This window comes from Gadus macrocephalus, chromosome 10, assembly GCF_031168955.1.
Source record: "Gadus macrocephalus chromosome 10, ASM3116895v1".
Classification (NCBI taxonomy): domain Eukaryota; kingdom Metazoa; phylum Chordata; class Actinopteri; order Gadiformes; family Gadidae; genus Gadus; species Gadus macrocephalus.
Window position 1 is genome coordinate 2,971,732 of NC_082391.1, and position 14,693 is coordinate 2,986,424.

Here is a 14,693-nt window from a genome sequence, read left to right on the forward strand (position 1 = left end):
GAAAACATTCATGCTACATAAAGCATCAGAGAATCACCTCCCGTTCCCTTTCAAGGACCTCTGACACGTGCTTGGCTGTACTTCTCTATCTACCGTCTTTGGTCAATTCACTTATTTATTTGTGTTTTTATTATTTATCGTTTTTCATTTATTGTATAATTTGCTATAAAAAACTATAAAATAATGGTAAACCATAAAATAAGTGCCAAATAAATTGTTTGCCGCTGTTACAAACACATTGTTGCGTTGAAAGCATTGCACAATGCTTTTCTTGGTCGAATAAAAGGAACATCCAATAAGGTATATGAGGATAGCTATAGTTCAATGTGATTCCAGAAACGAGTTGTAGGTCGGCCATTACTTGGATCTGTGGGCTTTCTGCTTCGTACCAGCTACCTTCAACACCAGTTCTGTTTATCTGCTCATCCAAAAGAGGAGGCTGTCAGCTCAATGTCTCTGACTGATACCTAATAACAACAATAAGAGCAGCCTGTATATACCTTTGCAGTACAGCTTTCTTCTCGAGGTTGGGTTTTAGCTTTGCACAACCCATCACCCTAAGCTGTGGTGGCTGTTGATGCAGCCTTTTATTCTGGGACGCAGAGGAAAGCCATCAGAACGTCTCTATTTATGCCTTTCATGTCATGTTATGCTAATGATGGTGTGTGAGTGTGTATGTCTGTGTGTGCGCCAACGTGTTTGTCTGTTTAAATGTAGGTAGGCTATTATTTCTTGCATTACTTTTATTGTTATTTTTTATTCTTATTCAGATTTGTTCCCTCCCGCATTTGGAATCAATGCAACTACAAACGCATACACAATAAATATGAAGATGCCAGTTAAAAAGCTAACCCTCTTTCTTCCCAGTTCTTATTTGCATTGTTCTCTCTTTTAGCAAACCTTTCTCTGATGCCTCTCTTTTTGCTTTGAAAGTTTTGAATGTTGTGAAGTGGGCGATATTAAACAAGCTATCTTACATGTGGTTGAAGCAAATATTAAACACAAGGCCAAAGTCAGGGATTGTATTTGTGGTGGGAGGATTATTGTGGTGTGTAGTTTAATAGTGTGCTTGATTATGTCTGTATGCCCCGATATTGCAGAAGTTCAATCATCTGATAGATTGTGAAATAGAGAGAAGTGAGTGATGTGGAAAAGTGTGAAAAGGCATGACACTGCTTTGAACATATCAAATACATCTGGAATGTGGAGCTGTGGCTGTGATGTGCAGGTCTACGTGTGTGTGCGTGTGCGTGGGTGTGTGTGTTCACAAGATTAACATATTTTGGATGTTTCAACTAAAACCTGTGAATTCATCTCAGGTATTTTGCTGAACGGCCCATTGCAAGAAAGTCGTTATAGTATAATTCCCTCAACAAATATATCATATATACAGTATATAATATTGTCCTTATTAAGAATGTCCTCTTACATAAAAATATGTTAAGTTTGTGTGTGTGTGTGTGTGTGTGTGTGTGTGTGTGTGTGTGTGTGCAAGCTTGTGCGTGCGTGGTGTGTGCATGCCGGTGCAGGCATGTGTGTGTGTGTGTGTGTGTGTGTGTGTGTGTGTGTGTGTGTGTGTGTGTGTGTGTGTGTGTGTGTGTGTTTGAGAGAGTGTGGACCCAATTACGACATGCCAATGAGTAGATTCCAATGGCAGAGCTGCACTGAAATGACGAAGGCCATTCTGATAGCAACAATTATGCAAGAGTTCCACATCTCATTGCAACCGTCCAACACTCGCATCAAGACCAGCACAGAAAGTCATCTGACGGACAAATTCATGACGACGATGATAAGGTGTATATTCATCCAATACTCATCTCGAGTTAAAATAGTACTAGTAATAGAACTATATTAATACTATTCGTATCAATATGAGACAGTGTGCTTCCTTATTATCCAGCCCATGCATCTTGAAAATCCCTCAGTGACCTCACTCTGCAGCACCAGCACAAATAGTTCACGATCAACTGTGCTTCCACATAGAGATTGAACCACAGACAGATTTTCGACATTATATTGTTTTCAGAATGCCGTCCCCTCCGAAGGCATACAGAATTAAAGAACCAATTCATTGAGAACCTTTCTAATTCCTTTGCCATTTATGATAACACGCCAGTCCTCACAGGCGGTGAACGCACCTGAGCACACAGACACACACACATGCATGCACACACACAAACACACACACACACACACACACTGGCATGCTTGCAGACAAAGCCTCAGACAGGGACACACGCACGCATGCACGCAGACAGGCAGGTACAAACAAACATCGACAGAGACAAAGACACACACACACACATATATACACACATTCAAGCACACGCACACACAAACACACAGACACACCGAAGACATCGAGACATCCTCAAAGCCCAGCGGGGGACCTGGCGAGTGAGTTGTGTTAAGTCTATAAGAGCCTAATCAGTGAGAAGTAGCTGTGATCATGGAGAGCCACATGGCGATCTGTTAAAGAGCTAATGGCTGTAAAATGCGCTCCTTGCGAGCAGACGCGTGTTAACTGTAGCCCTGTGGCTGCCGCTGAGTCAGCTGCCAGGGTTCTCCTGTGTGCGTTCCATCGACGGCCCTGACCCTTATCGGCATCGTTGGTTCAGCCTGCAGGCCACGTCTTTCACCGCAGACACGCACGGCCCCAGCGTTCTGTTGCTGCAGATGGACGCCCCTTGAGGATTTTCTTGAAGGCAACTCGGATGATTGCAGTCCTATTTTGGATGAGTGAAAATATGTTTTAAATTAATCCTTGGCAAATGTGACTGTGAAGCTTAACTTGACCTGATGTCGATACGCCTTTTGGTGTATAGAGTTAGAAGAGTCTGGATGTCTGGCTTCCATTGGGATCTTTTAATCTGTGCACCAATCTCATTTTAGTACTAGTATTTAATTAGTTTGACTTTAATAGATATGGTACAATTATATACTTATAATAGTACTGAATAGCATAGTACCGAAAAGCATTGTAAATATATTCATATCTCATATAATGTATAGATAACTAGGCTTACTAAGGCTATCACTATGCTAAGTTGAGCGCCATTCAACTGAAATAAATAATACAGTTTAGCAAATAAGTAAACCACTAATGCTCTAGTGAAGAGTTACGTCAGGAAGTTAGATACCTGGAATCTGCTGGAACGTTGGAGAAGCTGACCAAGGAGGAGTTTGTTTCATTTGGTCCATATTTGATCTACACCAGCCTGTACGGCAACGTTTTTAAGTTATAAATGAATCCCCTATTTCGCACGACGAGCTTGGCGATCGTATAACTTGTGGGTTCTCTGCCCCTTCGAGCCAGGGCCTAGTATAGCTCACATGAACAATCCAGAATAATTCAGAACTTAATTTGCCAGATCAACATTAATCACACAAATAGAGGTTGGTTCACTCAGTTTTCAGAGTGATGTGAGATTTGTTTGGGGACTGCAAATTCCGTGGTCAGACTGATCAATGCGTATTCATAGTGCATATCTTCAAACATGCAGTGCGGGTTTTAAACTGTCATTCATTTTATCTATCCATGTTTGTGCGGCGCAATAGCCACTGTTTCTCAGCCCTGTACTCGGGATGGTCTGAGAAATGCTGATTCTGGCACCCACAGCTCTATGTGTGGGTGGTGGGGGTACATCCCTATTCCTGCTGCTATTACTATAGTACACACGTCCTCTCCTGTGTGGGTGGTGGGGATCCATCCCTATACCTGCTGCTACTACTATACTACACACGTCCTCTCCTGTGTGGGTGGTGGGGATCCATCCCTATACCTGCTGCTACTACTATACTACACACGTCCTCTTTGGTCGGTCAGCTGCCCCTTCTTCCCCCCCCCCCCCCCCTATCCCCTTCCATCCCTCGCTGTCACTCCTGCCCTCTCCTCCATCTTGGTATGCAGCGAGCTGCTCCTCAGACTCACCAGCAAGGACACTAATTAGATCTGTGTGTGCGTGTGTGTGTGTGTGTGTGTGTGTGTGTGTGTGTGTGTGTGTGTGTGTGTGCGTGTGTGTGTGTGACGGTTAATGATTCAAAGACAGAGCAGAGCACTGATCGATGACAACACAAATGTAATTGTAGCGGTACGCTTGTACATCCTCTACGGCAAGGTGTTCTGCAGAAATATGCACACAAACACACACACACACACACACACACTAGACTGCAACATTTGTAGATTAACTAAACAAACTATTCCCAAAAACATACATCTAGTGTAAGATTGTATTTTCACATGCAGACACAAACAGCACGGACCTGCGCGCACACACACACACACACAGACACACACACACACACACACACACACACACACACACACACACACACACACACACACACACACACACACACACACAACCCCCCCCCCCCCCCCCACACATTTTATTGGCTCATAATGGATGACATTGTACACATAAGTCCCTGGCCTGCATCATAAGTGGGGGAGTGAATGCATGTGTATTAGTGATGCACTCTACTTTCTTTCAATCTCCGCCCCCCCCACCACCACCACCATGTCCCATCTAATTAACTAATGGCCTGAAGAGCATCTTTATGCACGCGGTGTCTTTACCTTCAGGTGCGCCGGCACCCTCTGCCTCTTTATCCTCGTGACGGAGCCGCTGAACCGTCTCCCTGTGGCTGACTCAATCTCAGTGTCTGTTAACGCGTGGCTCCCCTTTCCCCGCTCGGTCTCGCAGGGGTCCTGACTCCACCTGCGTGTCTGTAACAGCTGGTCCCCCTTTCCCTGCTCAGTATCGCAGGTGATGCCGTACAACAGCTTCCCTCCTCCAGCTGTTTTTTTTTTCTTTTCTCCTTGCAGCTTCACCTTGAGGTTTTACGTTGGCCGCAGAGTTATTTCTCAAAGGCGATACAATGAGGGTCAAGTAAATGTATCATGAAGCCGGCCTGCATTATAATGGAGCTGACATCTGGTTGAATACATTTCTAATAGTATGATTAAATACCTGCAGCTCAGCGGCGCCCAGCCCAAGCTCTACCATTCAAGCTCTGGCTGTTCTTGAAATGCATTTACTTACCCGTTCTCCAGCTATTGTTGGCCCCTTTCATCCATTAATTGCATAGCGTAGCATGTATATAAATGTCAAAGTGAAAATCTCCATGGCACATGTTTCAGTCAGTTACAAATATTAAACAGGCCCTCTGCGCATTTCTGCTGCGGCCTATTACTCGGTTCACATTAGCTCTCGTCTGAAAATAATGAAGCTGTTACTGTAGCACCCAAGCCCAGAGTGGTTGAACGTTCGTAGTGCAAGTTGAATATGTCTCTAAGCAGTCAAGACCATTCAATGCGGATGAAGTCAGGTTCCTCCTGTGTGTCTCGATGGGGTTAAAGACAGTTTGAGGAAAACGGTAGAACAGGTATACTTGAACAATAATGCACCTTGTCTGCACGGACGTGATGTATTGTCATTAGCGGACATTACCATTAGCTTCACACAATCACTGTTTGGGAGGAAAGATCACTGTTTTGTCAGATATAGAGTCTAGGTCTAGGAGTACAAAGAGGAAAGTGTAGACTGGATAAATGCTATAGTTTATTCACTGAGGCTGTGACCTTAAGGAATATGATTTGCGTCAATATTATACAAACACATTTTTTTGAAAAAAATAAATTGAATGAATTTTAGAGATTAAAGCTCAAATATTCATCATAACCCGCAAACAAATTATTTGCGTAATAGTGTAAACTCTGTCTTTAACAATTGTAATATTCCTTTTGTTTTCAGTTTCCACTCTCTCCCATACGCTGCCAGCACTCATTTTGTGCTGCCTGACATTTTGTTTGCGCTTCTGACACAAAGCTCTCACGTGGCGTGGGTGTTCTTTCTTTCAGGGGTACTGTCCCATTTGCTAATCAATTTTGGTGTCATACCTCAGTGCCCTTGACGATGTTAAGTGCAGTTCTTCTGCATATTCTGTAATGGCGGACACAATCACCCTGAATGATATATGTACAATACTTAGTTTTAAGTAATCTTGTAAGAAACCAGTTAAGTACACTAGTGGGAAATGATTGCCTAGTGCCGCAGTTTAGGAGGCCGTCATGCAAACAAGTGTTTCTCAGGGTTATCTCAAGACTTCATGCCATGGATTATCCTGCGCAGACTGACGGGACATGAAAACATACAATGCAAGAATGTACTGCCTAGAAATAACAAGACAAATCCTAACTCCCAAAAGTATGTTTACCTGCAGACTCTGGGTCTGATTGGGGCTGGAACAGATTTAGTTATGGAACAAATGATGCCCCAGAGGAGCGCTGGATATTTGGCTATAAAAATGGATTGGTCTGTAAAATACCTCTTAAGGATGCACATCAACTCAAACCAGATACTAAAATATAGAGGCAACGCAAATGATTCATATTTAGCTTCGAGCTACTTCCAACACAATCAGGTTGGTTCAGCATGGACCCAATAGTAGGGGCAGACGATGAGTTACATTTTACAGTACAAAAGAAAAATACAAAAAAGGCAAAAATGAAAACACTGCCATCATGAGTTTCAAGTCAAAGGTAATTTATTATTAAGACTAATTTACAGTATTGATGCAGGACTGAGTTGACTTTACCTTCCAGAGATCAGGCAGGGAAACAATGAAGTGATGGACGGGAAAGGAGACGGATAGATTAGTCATGGTGAGTTAGAAAGCATCAGCACTACATAAACAATCTCAGTGCGAACTGCCCGTCGCGTCATCGGGCAACTTGCGTTCACAGCCGGCCAGCGGTTGCCACAATGATGAGAGCCATCTTGCAAAATCTAAGTGGTATTTTTTGTACTTTGACAGATGATCCTTTGTAGCATTTAATGTTCCCTCACTCACCTTCCCCGCTACGTCTTTGTTAGCTATTCATGATACAGTTGGAGACCGGGAAGTCTACACCGATGAAGGATTGAGGTCCACAGATTTGTCATGCGGTAAGCAACATCTACCCAACAAAACTCTAGCATGCTGAATGAAAGGATCCTCCTGAAACATTTATTTAACATGGAACATTTATGAGATAGAAGGGCTTCTGAGCTGTGGCCAGATAACTCTGTCTGTCTGTCTGTCTGTCTGTCTGTCTGTCTGTCTGTCTGTCTGTCTGTCTGTCTGTCTGTCTGTCTGTCTGTCTGTCTGTCTCTGTGTGTGTGTGTGTGTGTGTGTGTGTGTGTGTGTGTGTGTGTGTGTGTGTGTGTGTGTGTGCGTACAAAACTATGAGTTGGTGAGTGAAAGAGAGTTTGAAACAGATTCCCCCGGCTGTCTGCCTCAACGTACGTGCATGCAAAATTCAGAAGCAAGAAGTGCCCTGAGATAAGAGGTTGCGCAAGACAGGGTTGGAGAGATGGAGCAAGTCAATGAGGCCGGATGGAGAAGAGTGGGATGAGGCAGAGCATATTGCTATGCTAGGTAAGAAGACGATGGAATAGTGTGGAGACAAGAGGCGATTAGATTTACCCTTATATCAGCCGTTTAATCAGCCATTGAAAGAATGAAAAAAAAACGGGAAAAATAATTAAAAAAGAATTGACAACATTTTTTACAAAGAGTGGGAAGAATTACGTCGACCGCTGGTATCTCTGGGTAACACATTCATGCCGGTCGTACAAGCAAAGTAGCTCAGAAATGGAGTAAAATGATGCTAATTAATATTTACGATAAAAGTTAGGATAGGTTAGAAGGTTAGAAAGTTGCAGACATACTGGGCGGACTTTAGAATCCATCATCAAGAAATGAAACAGATCATGGTCATTACTTTTAACGACACTTTCCAAACATGCACCTCCTAGACTAACTGAAACTGAAATCTCGTAATCCAGAAGTTTTCTCTGACCTTGTCGAGAAACCAATCAATGTCCCCTTCAAGTGTTCAATAACGCAAATCAAGCACCCTAGCTAGAACCTTCTGCCCAAGCCTCCAACCGAAACTAACTGGTCCTAAATCATCCCAGGGCTCAACAGAGGGCCCTATCTAGGAAACACCCGAGCAGTTGGGACACAGCCAATTCATTTAGTTAATGTAGTGGTGTAGTGCCTTTTGTATTTACCTCAATGTTGAAGATGGCTGCTGTGTTTACTCATTCGTCCCCGGTGCATTTACATTGCTACTTGGCAGGGCCCTGTTAACGATCCCTGTGGAAACACACTGTTTTGACACATTTTCATGGGCTCTTTTGGAGGATTACCTGCGAAGAGAGAGGGTGGGATACCTCGAGAGATTTGACCAGGACATCTGTGCCATATCATCCACCAAACCCAAGAAAAAAGGAAAAAAGGGAAAGGAAAGATGATTTACCTATTGAGGGTAGAGTAATTCTGTTTTAACGAGGGGAAGACGGTGCTGATCAGACTTTACAAATAAATATTAAATGACTGAGTCGATGAGAATTCGGCAAACTTGAAACACTTTAAAACACATTATTTGTTTGAGTTGGGCGTCTTTTTCTTGATGTTACCGATAAATGGTACCGACCACATATCAAAGCTACAGGGGTAGCATCACACAACCCATTTGGCAGCATGACACTATCCACAGCACACCTTCAGAGTTGTATATCATACAGGAAATATAACTTATGGTATCACTGCAATGTTTCCCTCTTCTTAAAATCATCGTGATTTCTCTTGACTCAGTTCATGACACGATTGTGCTTTTCAGATTTGTCGTGTAAGTATTGGAATTTAGAATTAGGCAGGTTTTGAGTGGGAGCCTATTTGTCTGGGACTCCATCGGGAAATGTCTCTAATAACTAAACCAACCATTGCACCCAGTCCCTCAAGCTTTTTGCGTCATTAAGTTTTTAAGTTCCGCCACAAACATAATTGTACCAATCTATTTTAAACAAACACGTCATCTGAAGGATTTTTTTTTCCTGTTCTACATAAAAAATAAATGTTTAAACCTACCCACTAAACATTGGACGTTGGATAGACGTGCAGATCATGCCTATATCTGTTCCGTCAGATCATGTCTATAGATGTCCAATTCTGGACATCTATTTGACGTCCAAACTAGGTCCACTATTTGGATGTCAAACCATGACCCAACTTGGACGTCATATTGAAGCTCAACATTTCGCTTATAGTCCAACTGTGACGTCAAATTTAGACTAATTTTAGACGTATTTTTGATACAACTTCTTAATGTTTCAAGGTGTTTTCTGTACCATTGGTTTTCCTGTGTCTGTAGCATTTCACCTTTGAATTGAGTACATTTGGACGTCATTTGGACGCCTATGACAGGTGCAGGAAATGTATACATGATGTAATATTTGTATATTACGTTTTTTTGCTGTTATTTTACATTTCCTGGTTTATTTATTTTAAGTAATTAATTGTTGCAAGTATCTGTTTATTTATATATGGAAATGCAGTTTGTGGGAAAGGTTCAGTAAATAATTGGCCTGGGCATGTCTTCTTGTTTGTTTGTGTTAGCGAGTGGGAGCAAGAGGGAGCCACCGATCGGTCCTGTTTTTATATTTTCTCATATTTATATTTATATAACAACTGGAGGACTGCTCCAACAAAATGTTGTTGTCTTGTGCAATGACAATAAAGGTTATTATTTTATTCTATTCCATTTAATTTCTCTGACGCTGCAATTAAATAAATCGCTGTTTCTCTTTTTTCGAGGGAAACAAACATAAACATATGAATAAAATAAATAGATTATAGCACTTTTTTTTTAAAATAAAATAGGTTTCCACCAACCTATGATTACTGGACTTACAAGAATGAACAAAAATCAGTTTTGCACCCTACACAGCATAATCATTTGTCTGACTTTCATTAACTTTCGGGAAAATAAATAACCCGATTTGTAAGACTAATTTCATGTTCATTTTGTTGTTTTGTCTTAGAAGAGCATTATCTTTATTAATCATCATGCACATCAATATAAACTCTCTGATTTATGTCATTATACTTTGGAAACAGAGCAGAACACTACGGGAACTACATGATGTATAATTGATTAATAAGATAGATCAATCTGCAGTAAAATTGCATTAAGAAACCTTATTGAGGCAACCCTCATCAAGCAATTAAATCAAGCCATTTAAGTGGGGTTTAAATGACAATTAAGTAAACACCCCAGCGGTGCTGCGTCTCCAAGCCCCATTATTCTATCCTCAGAGAGTGAGGACAGGTGAGCGAGGGATAGTGAGGGATTTTGGCCAAGTTAGACATAACTGGATCCTTCTTCCAAGGCGCATCTAAATGCACCTCACTCTCCTATTCTGAATGTACCTCACTCTCCTCCTCTAAATGTACCTCACTCTCCTATTCTGAATGTACCTCACTCTCCTCCTCTAAATGTACCTCACTCTCCTATTCTGAATGTACCTCACTCTCCTCACTATCCTATTCTGAATGTACCTCACTCTCCTCCTCTAAATGTACCTCACTCTCCTCACTATCCTATTCTGAATGTACCTCACTCTCCTCCTCTAAATGTACCTCACTCTCCTATTCTGAATGTACCTCACTCTCCTCCTCTAAATGTACTTCACTCTCCTATTCTGAATGCACCTCACTCTCCTCCTCTAAATGTACCTCACTCTCCTATTCTGAATGTACCTCACTCTCCTCCTCTAAATGTACCTCACTCTCCTATTCTGAATGCACCTCCCTCTCCTCCTCTAAATGTACCTCACTCTCCTATTCTGAATGCACCTCACTCTCCTCCTCTAAATGTACCTCACTCTCCTCCTCTAAATGTACCTCACTCTCCTCCTCTAAATGTACCTCACCCGCGCCCTCTAAATGTACCTCTCTATCTCTGCATGTAAATGTACCTCACTCTCCACTTCTAAATGTACCTCACTCTCCACATCTAAATGTACCTCACTCTCCACTTCTAAATGTACCTCACTCTCCACATCTAAATGTACCTCACACTGCGCCTGATCTCTCATGCATCACTCCCCTTTTTCCATTTATAGCTCTTCCAGGTTATAGCAACAATAACACATAACCATAGGGTTTCACACGTACATAAACACACACACACACACACACACACACACACACACACACACACACACACACACACACACACACACACACCTTGGGTTGTTGAACCAGCAGTAACAACCCTTGATTCGTGGTTTGCATGGATGAGCAGGTTTTATGGTAGAACCCACTTGGAGATGGAGTTACACTGCACATTAAGACGCCTACGCAACCTCAACCAAACACGACCATATGTGTACGTCAACCCTTATGTTCTGCAGTTGATGCTCATGAACATTGACAATCCATTCGTCAAACTTTCATGTCCCTACATACAGTACATTCTTGCTAGCAACCATGCATGCTATCCTGTTCCACCAACACACATACAAGGACCTCTCTCTCTTTCTCTCTCTCTCTCTCTCTCTCTCTCTCCTCCTCCTGCGGCTATATTGATGTAAGACATTCCAGCGCAGAAAAATATCCAGGAGCATGCTTATCGGCATCTGGTGAAAATCTGTTTTTTATTTTCGAGAGGATAGTAAACTCTGGAACCTCTGAGGTATAACACCTTATTTTTTTTCAAAATGGAAATGTTTGATTCTGTAACCTTTAAGAACAGGAGCTCACCATGGAAAACAAAAATAGAAAACAAAACTATTGTAATGTTGGGTTTTCCTCCGTGATAATATTCTACTTCAGGCTGGGCTTTGCCTAAACTGGACCGGGATTTAAAGAAACAGTGCAAAGAGAAGAATCACATATTTTTTCTTCCCCTCTAACTCTAGAGTTGAAGTAATAATTGTATTTGCTTCAAACTGTGGCTTTTGACAGAAAACCTGGCAATGTCCAAATAAATTGCAGGCCATTAGACCCCCGACATCTCCTTATTATCATAATTTTACTTTTATTCCATGCCCCTGTTGCTTTTAATGTTCAACTTGGTCCACCCCGCTGTTGTTGAACGGCCATCCTAAACCCTGTTAACTTGTTGCTGAAACACCACCGTTTCAATTATTATTACAGGAGAGGGAATTGTAGGAAAAGTGTCTGATTTCTGAAAATATCCGTTCATTTCTTTTGACATGAACTGTCTAAACACCTTGTCCCATACAATATCGATCTATGCTACATTTGGGTTAAGCATGTATGGTACTTTGTTTAAAACCATCACATAGGAATAAATAATAACAAGGATGGACACTGAGGATACTGTATGTTGTTGTATTTGGATCATAGAATATGCTGTTTTTCCCATATTCATAAAGCAGCTTCAACAAGAATGTTTAGAGACATACCGGAGAATGAGAATATATAAAGTAGTCACTGCAAGCAAGAATAATGCAGTGCAGCATGTAAGCATCAAGGCAAACTTTTACTGTTTTTAGTTATTGCTGCAATTACTGACTCCTAACATTTTCAAACAGTTTGTATTTTAGGCCAAAAAGTTAAAAGTTATTCAGTGCTTATTTAGAATGTACAGTTTACTATATGGACTTGCGATAGCAGGGCAAACCCATTTCCACTCCAGGCTATTGCTGATTCAACAGAAAGTTGAAGTTTTGCTGTATTTTGTATTTTGAACATGTTGATTGTTTTGCACCTTAGTCTGCAGATAAGATGTTATATCCCAATGTAACATCCATCCAAACATATATTTAATGACTCAATGTAATGTACAAAGCACCTTCCTATAAAATATCCGAAAACTATTTTGGGAGGATAGTCAGGTTATCTTAAAATTGAAGTTCAGCATTTCTCGGGGAAAAGCAAGATTGAGATAATGAGACTGCAAGACGATTAATGGGGGAGGGAACGGCAAAAAGATTGATTCAGACAAAATGATGCATTGGAACTGACCTGGTGCCAAGTAGTATAGTGCCACCATTTTTCCTAATCGCACAAAGTCTTATCAAGCAAATCTATCCAATGCCAAGAGTACTCTGGATAAAACAATGGGGTGAAGACAGAATAACATCACACACAACTGCCCCTGCTGTGTCCCAAATCGAAATAACTGCAGATAAACACCACCAACAAAAATGACGATTCATGTCTCAATCATTATATTCTAATGGCAGTTAATGCTAGGATAAAAATTGTCAGGAAATAGTTGCAGCTTTTGGTGGATAGAGCTACAAAGCCAAATAGAGAACAGCTTTAGCAATTTACATTCTTATTTAGCAGATCACTTAGCAGCTTTTTCATCCAATGTGACTTGCATGTAACTTGGGCGTAACTACTAAGATTGTCATCTCTATCAGTCAATATTGAAATAACGCAACCCTTGTGCAGAAAAGCTATAGGACTCAAAAAGTCGCGGAAGCCAAGGTTAATTTTGTTTTTCTGCTTACTTTTCGCACATTTTAGATTTCTACAGTGATTCTGAAAGGGAATCGATCTGAAGCAACTCAAGCTAAAACATCCCTTTCATACCGAATGTAGTGTAAGAAAATGATAAAAGTAACAGATTGTCTCTTCTACATCTGCTACAAACATCAAACCTGAACACTGTTGGAATACATTCATCAGCACGTTTAACAAAGTCACGTGTAACGTCAAGCTAACGCGGTCACTCACTGTGGTTTGGTCATCCTTTTTACCCTGCTGCATGTATCCCCCCCACCAACACTATCCTCTCAAGGTGAAAAGATAAGTGACCTTGGAGCAACGTGGAACTGCAGTTCGAATTGTTTTTTAGCGCTCTGAGCTGATGAAGCATTCACCCCAACTGTGATTAAAAGTCGTTTGACACTTGCTGCTTGACGGTGGACACAATTAATAAATTATCCACCCGTTAGCCGATTAATTTGCAACCCAACGGGGGGCACAGGGAGATCACTGCCACAACATTTTGCAATTAAGATTAATTAACACGGCATTATTTCACAATGCACTGCATCAGGACGCAGAGGTTTGCAACACTAATTAGCTTTCCCAGAAACAACCACCGCCGTACACTGCGTGTTCATTTACTCACTGGAGTTCTGCGCATGTAAAGCTGTTATGCTCATGTTTTTTTAACAGAGAGTCGCTCACCTGTTCCTCCAACACCTCCACATCAGACTCCTGAGACTTGGTTTATAAAACTACAAAACAAAGATATAATATCAGCAAAAAATTAAGTCTACGCCAACCAATAGTGTGATTTATAAAGAAAAAAAAACTGGTGCTCCACTGTACGTTAAATCTCAAGTTATGGCAAGTTATTCTACGCATCCATAATTGTCCATAAATAGTTAATGACCCATCCAATATGAATATTGATCTGTTCATATTGTCTCTGTGGTGACAAATGGCCGGGGAAGCATAAATACATACCATATCGGGGTGGGCTCAAGAAAATGTTTACATTTACAAAAACATTAAGAACCATGGTTTCTGCACAAACGTTACAAAGTAATGTTTCAAAGTAGTAACATGAACAGATTGTCAATAATTAAAAAGCAATCAACTTTACCATGCCTTACACCCGTGAAATCGAACAGACATAAACTAAATTAAATATGATTAAAAAATTACTATTGCCTCATGATGTGTAATGCTGTGCTTTCTGCATACCGCTTCATCTAAGATGTATGCACAAATTAGTGAGGTAATCATTGATAATTAATTAAATCCATACCACTTTGGTTATTAATGAGGCTGCTGATTACTATTCTAGCAGCACATATAGAAAAATGCACAAATATTATGCATACAGATACAAATACATGTACAAA